Raw genomic sequence first — 9,682 nt, 5'->3', positions numbered from 1 at the left:
AGAGACACCTAGCAGAAACAGGAAGGGGAAATATGAGAGGGGGGGGTGCACATCAGAGGCCAAAGCTGTAACACAGAGCCAGACATGTTGGTAGAGGCACATTTAGCTTAAGGGAAGGTAGGATCGCTGTCTGCCTGAAAACATCGGCGTTAGAAGAAAAACAGGGCATCTGAGTGAAACGGAAACGTGGAGTTTGATATGCAGAAACGAAACAGCAAATTGTTAAAGCAGATTGAGGAATATAGCCAATGCTTTTTAACTAAACCTCATTCTTCTTATGAGAGCATATTCACCTAAAAAATTCACCCAATGAAGACAAAAATGTGTATTTTTAAAGCAAAAAGAGACTGCAGCCAACATTCTGTTCTATATTCACTATAATCATTCAGCTGCTGTTCTCGCTGCTTGAGCATAAAATTCTGTTAAACATATTCGTATTCTTAAGAAATAGAACGAGCAAAAATTGTTGGAGGAAAAGGAAAGTGCCTGGGAAGAGAGGACAAATGTTGACAACAACAAAAAAGGAGATTCCTACTTGAGTTTTAACTGGTTAATACGTCCAATTCAGGGTCACAGGAGCCGTCAGAGGGCGGGAGCCAGACTACACCCTGGGCAAGTTGCCAGTCTATTGCAGGCTAACACAGAGAGACACCCATTAGAATCACCCATTAATCTAACCCACATGTTTCTGAACTGTGGAAGGAAGCTGAGGACGTGGGGAGTACCCACAGAAGCAAGGAGAGAACATGCAAACTCCCCACAGAAGCAAAAGTCCCAGCCTGGATTTGAACCCAAGACCTTTTTGGTTTTTGGCAATAGTGCTAACCACAGCACCACTATGCTGCTTGTGTATAACTCATAAAAACTGCAAAGCAAAGACAGGGCACATTTATTCTTCTTAATACTGTCAAATTAAAGTAAAAATGTAAGCTAATTTAACATAATGGATTAAAATACATGCAATAAAACATATGTGATATACTAACTGAAAGTGTCACATTTCCTGCTATGTTAATACATGCATTGTAATGGATATGAAGATAAATAAACCTGCTGAATTGAAATGTACTTCATTGTGTTAAATTCAACTTTCCACCTCTGAATAGTTGCTGTGGCAGAATGTACCAACTGTGTGAGTTCGTTACATAAATATTTAATTTTAGTTTCATTAGTGGCATTTAAATAAAAACACGATGGGGACCAGTGTCTGTCCCTAACCTCACTGTCTATGTTCATTTTTGTCATCCATCACTGGTTTTTAGGCAGGCTGTGGGCTTTCCGTTTAAAGTAAATAAGTATGGCTACCCTCACATCCAGTTTCACACACTCCATTTCTTGCTTCTGCCCACGGTGAATAAGACCAACAGAGAGACGCAGCCTTTTAGAAAGGAAGTCAGAAATAATATGTGTGTGCGCAATGGGATGAGGTAGCGGTAGAGACAGAAATTCACTTCCTGTATGAAAGATAACAAATCCTGAGAGGCATTCTTTGTGAAGAAGTGCATTTCTAAATCTCATAAACAAAAGGAAACGGCCCAAATAAAACAGAAACAAGATGAAAATGATAAGCTTTGTCTTTTTAATATACACGTAACATCCTTTAAACTTTGGGATGCAGCCAAGCAAACATGTTCTGCTTTTAAGCATCAATAAATCACTTTTAAATGAACTCAGTAAAGAATATAGGCAGCGTGACTGCCGGCACCTGTCGTGGCAGCTTTATCTTGTTTGTGCTTAACAAATAAACCCTCTAACATCCAGTTTTTGCTTTTCATCTTCCACAAAGAAGCTTTAAGGTCATTAAAGTCATCTTATTCCACACAGTCAATAACCATAAGTGCTTGTTCCAACCCTTCATTAAATCCATATGATGTTATTTTTCTGCTTTTTAATTTAGATAACAGAGTCACTCAGCAGGAAAGCATACACTTCAACAGTTGCCTTGCCTCAGATTTATTTTATTTCTGAAAACCAAAAGGAGACTTGAGCTTATTTGTGTACCTTCAATCAATCGTTCCCTTGGTCGGTTGTAATGAACTTGTTCATGAGCTCTTACCGCTTTAGGATGTATTCAGAAGAGAACTCTTCTTTTCAGTAGTAAATCATTCACAGATCTTACGTATCATGCTGCTGCTTTTGAGTGCTGAATTCCATTTTATAATTTTTTTTATTCTTCCCTCACTTTAATTTTATGAGGAATAAAATTCCCGTCATAGCTGATACTGGTACATTTGTTGTGGATTCAGGAATGTCTTTAATATGTTTGTCACAGACTGGCGACCTATCCTGGGTGGTCCAGCTGGGGCTGTGAAGCCCGGTTCTGAAGCCTCAATTTTAGCACTCTGGCTCTGGAGCCTGAAGTGACCTTATTTGGAGTATTACGTTCTCAGCTAACACTAGCTAGCTTAGTCACCAAAGTGCATCCACTAAGTGTATGAGTAGATTGCACAGATATCTGTGATTAGTGCTACACATTCTACAAATAAAATATTATAATTTCTCTCAGCAAACATGGAGCGCAGACTTCTTTGATGCATCGATGGAGACAAAACAGGGTTTTTTGTAACAGGATGTAATTTTATTTTCTTATTATAATATTGGACGTTTTAACATGAAGGGCTATGGGGGCCAAGAGGCCATCCAAGTGTCAATTTACCAATCTGCCATTTGACTAGCTGACAGAATTTTTGGTCTGGAAAAATTGGATAATTGTTTCAGTCTGACCCTGATCGCTTCATTATTTTAGCCGCATATGTAAAATCTCACACTAAGCTACATCTGTTCACAGTTTATAATTTGTACATGTATTGTGGAGGAAGTGTGTTTGCCATCTTCTTTGTTTATTAAAAATAAATAAATCACACAGAGACCACTTTGGAAGTGTTCAGCATGACTAACAGCTGCACACAAAACAAACAGAGGAAAAGAGAGAGGGAAAAAGTGAATTGTAAACATGACTAATTACCTTAGAGTGTGTGTCCTACTGAATGCATCTGCGTCTCATCTCATGTGTGAATTATCCTCCTTCTGTTGTTCTTTCCCCCCCTTTTATCTCTCCTCGCTGCCCTCTCGTCTTCCTCCTCACACCTATTATCCCCAAGGACCAGAGACGAGGCAGGAGGGAATAGGTTAGTTTGGTGACCCAGACTATAGCTGGCCCTCGGCTGTTCTCAGCTGCCAAACCACCCCCTGGGATTAAGGCAGCCTTTCAACTCTGGTAGAAAGAAGGCACATATGCTAAACGGCCACCACAGAGGAAGGTGAAGAGGAGGTTAACAGAAGAGATGGAGTACAGTTAAGTGAGGGGAAAAAGGAAATATGTAATGAACATTTGAGAGAAGAAATTAAAAATTCAAAGAACAAAAGAAAACAGGTGTGCATAAATAAGAAAACTTGGAAGATAAAACAGAGAAAATGAACACGCAGCAGCATCATATAAAGAGAGCAGGTAGGAGATGTTGAAGAAAAACAGGTGAGGGGGAAAAAAAGAGAACATGTGAATGAATGTGTACCTTACAGGAACATCTTTGAAGAAGGTGAGGGAAAGGTGAAACTCATCCATCCGTCCAGCCTGTTACTCTGTCACTTTATTCTGAGGTTCTTACACTTCCAGTCATACTGTACATTCATTCCCCCTTTTATTCATCCTTCCTCCCATCCCTCCATCAAGCCAGATCTCCATTCATCAAAGTGAGCAGGGGACAGAATCGACTTGGACTTTGATCTGCCTTGCTAAGACATTGAGGGTTTCAGCATAAACGGATACATCACACACACACACACACACACACGCACGCATGCATGAGAGCGCTCTAGCTCCAAGGAGAGCATTAGTTCAAGTCACTCGCAAAAGGCCTGTGTGGTTCCAGGTTGAATTCCCCAGCTGGCACACAGGCCTCTGAGTGAACTCCGAAGAACTGAAATGTGTGGCACTTTGTTCATTAAAAAGATAAAACAAACACAGGCTGCTGTTTGATCTCTCATATCTCATCTCGTACCAGTTCTCATCACACTCCCTCTCTCCCTCCTGGAGCACTGAGGAAAAAAATCTCCACAATTCCTTCTCTCGGTCTGTCTGCACATTCACAGGACTTAATGACTGGCAAAAGCCGAGAGAGAAGATAAGTCAGGTGAACCGAAGCACACAAGCTAACAGCCTTTAGTGGTGAATCTACTCAATTCTATGTATGTGTGACTATTTAACGAGAAATAATTATTTTTATTTTTCAACCTGGCATATTTCTGTATAGGCTTCATAGTGTAGTGTTTTACGAATTTGCCTAACAAGCAAAAAGATCCCTGGTTTGATTCCAGGAGGAGACACAAATCCCTTGGGCATTGCGTCAGGAAGGGCATCTGGTATGAAAATCTGCTAAATCAAACATGTGGAGCTACCTGTCGTGGTGATCTCGAGTGAATAAGGGAACAGCTGAATGTACAGTGCTGTCAAAAAGTATTTTTTCACATAAGGTCAGGTAGGGTTGGATAGCTTGTTTTTTCATTAATGAATAATTGAAAAACTGCAATTTATATTTACCCAGGTTATCTTTGTCTAATTAATGATCTGAAACATGTAAGTGTCACAAACATGTAAAGTAAAAAAAAAAAAAGAAGAAGAAAGAAATCAGGAAGGACAAATAAATAGTTCTGCGTAGGGATCTAGAGCCACAACACTGGTTTCCCTGATATACAGTGTACCGTGTTTTTGGCATGTCCATGACAGATCCCTCTGCAGCAGTCTGCATGATGTGCATCAAGTGCATCGACAGTGCAATGTACCAAAATACACATGTGCATGATACATGTACAAAAAACAAATGATCTCTTCTTGTTGTTAGGAAGTCACAATCATATTTCTAGTGTCCATCTATAGAGCTCATACCAACTGATGGTATTATGTACAGAAGTTCTGCCAAATTTGCAGGTGGCCACTAGTTAGCCTGAGAAAATAGCTACACCTCTGCATACTCCTGGGGACACAATGAAGGCTACAAGCATCATTTTCATCACTGAACTTTCTGCTTAATTTCACAATTATCCATATTGTGTTATTTCGGGACATTTAAATAAAATGTACTTCAATGATAAGTCAACAATCAATATACTGCATAAATGTCTGATCAAATCAGTCTACAAATTATTCTAAGATAGATTCAGTGCTGTGCAAAAGTCTTCAACCTCCACTCATTTCTTTATATTTTATTCTTCTAATCCTCCCTTTTGTGTTGTCTCCTCACTTTCTTTTCTCCTGCCTCTTTCCAGCTGAGTTCAGCAGTCAGCCACACCCTAGAGGGACACATTGAGGTAAGAAGTGTAGATCTAACAACTATAGCTGGAGAGAGGAAAGGGGAAAGCAGGCCAGGGTAAACTGAGCCAGAGCGAGAGCGAGGCCGTGGAGGGGATCTACAGCAGAGTCGCTGTGGTACGGAGGTAAGAGGTGGATTTCTGACAGAAAAAAGCTAATATGAAGATGAAGCTACGATACTTCAGCCTAAAAACATTAGGAGGAAGATAATGAATAAAGAAAGAAAAGTAAAATAAGTGAAGACTTATTAATTAAAAAGAATCATACCACTGAATGCCTGCTAAATTCGGTAGTATAACCTTGTTTTCACTCATTTCCACTGCAGGGCCAAACTAACCTCCAAGGAAAACTCATATACAGCTAGAAGAGCACTCAGTAAGGAGCATGCCCCCCCCCCCCCCCCCCCCACCCCCTCTGTGTGCCAATACTACGCTGCAACAGATACTACTGAACGCTGTCGTACTCCATCAAGAATCACTACATGTGTAGGGTTTGTAGTTCACTTTGCATTATTGTGAGTATTTTAATTCAAAATAGAAAAAGACAATGAATTATCAGCAGTAACTTTTTATACCTGAGCACCAAATTTCATTATGATGAGTGAAACATTCACTGAGATATGAATTTTAAATCATATTTTCTTGGACTCCTAAGGAATATTTCCACAACGTTTCATCAATTTTAGTTAAAAACGTACTGAGTTATATTTCTGACAGACAGACAGACTCACAGGGTTGAAAGCGTCACCTCCCTGGGCGGGCGAGGTAATAACACCTTTCTGATATTCACCACAAGGCTAAACAAAAATAGATGCAACCAACATGTTCAGCTGCTTTCCACTAAATCTCCATTTCAACTGCAAGTAGGGGCAGTTGAAATTCAAAAAAGAAGTGTGTAGATGGTCAGTGTATGGATATGCTGGGTCCATGAGTCCAATTCATGACCTCACATTTGAAAACAGAAGCTTAACCAGCTTAGCCACCACTCTCGATACACACTGGTTATGATGGGCTGGTAATCTCTTCCTAATGGGGACAGAAGAACCTGAAATTAGGTAGTGAACGCATTAAATGTGTTGACAGGACAGATGGGAGCTACTTCTTGTACCCTTGACTACCAGGTCAAACTAAGCTAACCTGGCATCCAAGTGACCCATCTAAACATGGTGCTTGACCCAGATCCCGTCGGCTTTTCTTCCCTATTGTAACTCAAAGCCTGGTGTCTGCTAACGGAAATGAGACTGGACTGCCTTCAGCTAAGCTTCTGTTTAGCAAACACAACTAAGAGGATTTTTGTTCCCATTAGAAATTAGAAAATTACTTTTGGGGAATTTAACTTTTTTGCTGAGAGATGAAAATATTTGTGCTACTAGAATGTGCCCAACAGCATATATTAAAACATTATGTCCATACAAAGGCCTTATTTTTAAAGTAATTAATTGTGGTTACATAATGGTTTTCAAGCTAGTGCTGCTGGCACAGTATTTTCCTGTATAACTAACTTCCAGTACTTTCTATAAAATTTTGGCCAGCCAAATCTCTCTGCTTGTTTCCAGTCTTTTGGGCCTTTTAGTACATGTGAGAGTGGCATTAATATCAGCAAGAAAAAACAAACTTTTTATTAAAAGAAAAAGGATTTCTTACCGTTAGAGATGTAAAAGCTGATAAGACTCTGCAGGATTCACATGTTACCAGGACTGCCACAGCTACAGCATCATGGATGAAGGTGCCGGTCCAAAATCGTCTGCTGGGTTTTTACTCACTGTAGAAGCAAAAGAAAAAAAAAAAAAAAAAAGTGATCATTATTGGATTTGAAAATGAAGAAATTAACAAAGATGGGGATAAAACCACACTGCAGACAGGCTGAGTACATCTTGAATGTTTCCACACCATATTTTGCCAACTGTGCACAGAGTATAGTTACGGTGGATTTTTAAGTGTTCTGGCCTGTCGTATAATATAATTAGAGGTGTATTGAGTTCCACAGCACTGATTGGCTTCAAAAGCATTCTAATTATAAATAAACTGCTTGGCTGGCCTTTAACTGAGAACTAAAGAGCTGCAATTGTGCACCACTGAACCAGGAGGAAATGTGCTAAGGTGAGTGCCCATGTCCCAAAGACTGATCCTCGCACACAGGAAATCTGCTCTCATACGCTGTTGCGACTGGATATCAATGACTTAAACAACCCAGGCCATTGATCCAAAGATATCTCTCTCGCTCTCTCTTCCTTCCTTGCTCGCGTTATCCCCTCACAGTTTCTCTTTAAATTCCTCTTCTCTTTTTTTTTATCCTGTTTTTTTTCTTTTTTGCCCCTTGCTTCACTCCTTTCCTCTACCCCCCCCCACACACACACACACACACACAACCTCTTGCTTTTCAGCTTTCCTCCTTCAAAGGACAGAGGACACAGCTGAAACAAAGGCTGCCTGTATACCAGCTGAGCCAGCAGGATGGAGGGATGGAGGGAAGGAGGGATAGAGGGAGGGATGAAAGTGAGGCAAACAGGAAAGAACGAGGGCAAAGAGTAAGGTGGAAGAAGGTGGGAGGGAGGGTTAGCAGGACAGGGCTAAGAAAATGAAGGCAAGGGGTGGGTGGGGGGCAGGTTGGGCCCTAGAGACAGAGAGTGATGAAACGGGGAATGGCAGTTAAAAAAAAAATGGCAAAAGGTAGATGTATGTGAAAGAGAGAAGGTGAAGGATGGATAAAGATAGAGACTGATGGAGAGAGATTGGTCTCACATCAATAGTGTGGTAGTGTCTGTTATCAGCAGGCTCTCACAGACACACACACAAACAAACAAACACATAGCCCATTATGAAACACATGCACTTTGTTTTATCACATTCAGAGGAGCAGCCTTTCCCAAATCTACCCATTGGATCATTATCACAGGTTTCAGCACAATTTATTTATCAATTAGATAGATAGATAGATAGATAGATAGATAGATAGATAGATAGATAGATAGATAGATAGATAGATAGATAGATAGATAGATAGATAGATAGATAGATAGATAGATAGATAGATAGATAGATAGATAGATTGACCTTGGAAGGGGGGAAAAAAACTTCAGTAGTGAGATAAAGTCTTTTTGTCAGCAAATCTGCCACTGCCAGCAAAAGTGATTGACTAGTATTAATATGCACAACCACACCCTCCACTGCATGCAAGGCAATGAGTCCTACATCTACTGGGCTCATGGGGCAGAAAAAAAAATATGCATATTTTAGTAAGGACACAGTGTCATCAAGCTTTGTTACATTTTTAAACTGTATGTTTTGTTGCTAAATAAAACAAATTACTGAATGATTGATTTAGTGTATTACTTATCATCTGTTTCTTCCCCTAAATATTCATTTATTAATGAACTTTTGAATTCTGCTACCCTGAAAATGACCCTGAGGGAGGCAGAACTACGAATACAGAGTGGAAAGTGTTCTAATTAATTTGCTTGCACAGCAGATTCTAGTTCAAGGCTCTTACGTAACTCCAGACCAAACTTATTAGTGCAGCTACTTACAGACACAAACAGACACTGAACATAATGTATTGAATCTTCTCTTTCACCATTTTTATTCCTGAACGTCTCAATCTCTAGCCATCCAAGTCGATAGAGTAGCGCCAGAGACTTTTCAATCATTGTCCCAACCCACGATTATAAACCAGTTATTAAGTCTTTGATTTAGAGTTTTAATTAAGTTGAAGTAAAAGTGTAGATTTCTGCCATAGTATCTCCGATTTTACCGCAATTTATTCCAAATTCTCCAAAGAGCGGATTTTTTTCAAAAGAAAATTCCAAAACCAAACAAAAATTCTGTAACTCACATTTTAAAGTTTCAATAAACAGGATAACACAGCCCTGGACAACCAGTCCAGCTTATTTATCCTGCATCCTGGTGAGTCTACATTAACTCCATCTTAGTCTGGATGCATGGGTGCATTTATCTTTAATGAGGCCAGGATACCTGGAGTGAAGTGCCACAGCAGCTTTGTTCAACATGGGTTCCCCGTTATGTTGAAAGCTTTGAATGATCCCAAGGTGAAAAAAAGAATTCCAATTTGTCAAGAGAAAATGGGATCCTAAAAATATTTGCTGTTAATTATTCAACATTTTATGTAACTCCAAACCAGGAAAAGCTGTAACTAGGCTGAACAGCCACAGGATGCCTTCTGAGTTACAGCTTGTTTATTCTTTATTTTAGAGTTCACAGTATGGGCAGCATAGTGAGGCACCACAGATATCAAAGATTTCCAGCAGTCAAAGCCAAGAGGTATGCACCAGCAAATCACTGCAAGATGATGTCATTCACAATGGGGGGAAAAAACAAAACATGATGGAAAAACTCTGCACGATTTCACAGATGACAACTG

At 39.8% G+C, this 9,682-nt stretch overlaps 1 protein-coding gene across 2 annotated transcripts in view; it reads right to left on the bottom strand.

Annotated features, from left to right (window-relative positions):
- lrfn5a (leucine rich repeat and fibronectin type III domain containing 5a) overlaps positions 1–9,682 on the bottom strand; it is a 108,456-nt gene that overhangs the window by 47,557 nt on the left and 51,217 nt on the right. For both annotated transcript variants that reach the window (XM_030719430.1, XM_030719431.1), the window contains exon 2: positions 6,949–7,066. The gene's annotated coding sequence lies outside the window, so the exon portion shown is untranslated. The remainder of the gene's footprint in view (positions 1–6,948; positions 7,067–9,682) is intronic.

This window comes from Archocentrus centrarchus, chromosome 22 (genome assembly GCF_007364275.1).
Source record: "Archocentrus centrarchus isolate MPI-CPG fArcCen1 chromosome 22, fArcCen1, whole genome shotgun sequence".
NCBI classification, from domain to species: domain Eukaryota; kingdom Metazoa; phylum Chordata; class Actinopteri; order Cichliformes; family Cichlidae; genus Archocentrus; species Archocentrus centrarchus.
This window is presented reverse-complemented; position numbering and strand designations above follow the sequence as displayed.